Genomic DNA, 1,342 nt, shown 5'->3' with positions numbered 1-1,342 from the left:
ATTTTGCATTTTCTTTCACTATCTACTCAAAGTCATGCCTACTGCACCTCTAAACTTTTCATTAAATCCAATTATACAGCAAACACTCCCCAAATAAACTTAGACTGTATTGCAGTTTCACTTAACAGTATATAAAATGCTGTGTTGTGACAGGAATCAACTATCCATTAGACACTGAATCAATTTTTCTTAAGCACTACCTACTGCTTGCTTTTCTTGAAGCTAGATCATTCTGAAAATTTCCTGTTAGACCTATGAGTGCAAACATATGGTATCTGTCCTTCTCTGCCTGACTTATTTCACTTAGCATGACACGCTCGAGGTCCATCCACTTTCCTACAAATGGCCATATTTCATTCTTTCTCATTGTCATGTAGTACTCCATTGTGTATATATACCACATCTTCTTGATCCACTCATCAGGTGATGGACATTTAGGCTTGTTCCATGTTTTGGCTATTGTTGACATTGTTGCTATGAACATTGGGGTACATGTGCTCCTATGCATCAGCATTTCTATATCTCTTGGGTAAATTCCTAGCAGTGCTATTGCTGGGTCATAAGGGAGCTCTATGGATAGTTTTTTGAGGAAACTCCACATTGTTTTCCAGAGCGGCTGCACGAGTTACATTGCCACCAACAGTGTAGGAGGGTGCCCGTCTCTCCACACCCTCGCCAGCATCTATAGTCTCTGGATTTATTCATTTTAGCCACTCTGACTGGTGTGAGGTGGTATCTCAGTGTGGTTTTGATTTGTGTTTCCCTGATGATGAGTGATGTTGAGCTTCATTTCATATGCCTGTAGGCCATCTGGATGTCCTCTTTGGAGAAGTGCCTATTCATGTCTTCTGCCCATTTCTTCACTGGGTTATTTGTTTTGTGGGTGTGGAGTTTGGTGAGTTCCTTGTATATTTTAGATACTAGCCCTTTATCTGATATGGCATTTGCAACTATCTTTTCCCATTCTGTTGGTTGCCTATTCATTTTCTTGATTGTTTCCTTTGCAGTGCAGAAGCTTTTTATCTTGATGAAGTCCCAAGAGTTCAGTTTTGCTTCCATTTCCCTTGCCTTTGGGGATGCGTCAAGTAGGAGATTGCTGCGGTGGAGGTCTAGGAGGTTTTTTCCTACTTTCTCCTCAAGGGTTTTGATGGTTTCCTGTCTCACATTCAGGTCCTTCACCCATTTTGAGTTAATTTTTGTGTATGGTGTAAGAAAGTGGTCTAGTTTCATTCTTGTGCATGTTGCTGTCCAGTTCTCCCAGCACCACCTGCTAAAGAGGCAGTCTTTTTTCCATCGCATACTCTTTCCTACTGACAGCAATGGATAGATCAACCAGACAGAA

The sequence above is a fragment of the Suricata suricatta genome, chromosome 4, assembly GCF_006229205.1.
Source record: "Suricata suricatta isolate VVHF042 chromosome 4, meerkat_22Aug2017_6uvM2_HiC, whole genome shotgun sequence".
Lineage (NCBI taxonomy): Eukaryota > Metazoa > Chordata > Mammalia > Carnivora > Herpestidae > Suricata > Suricata suricatta.
The sequence above is the reverse complement of the archived record's forward strand: the minus strand, read 5'-3'. Positions refer to the sequence as shown.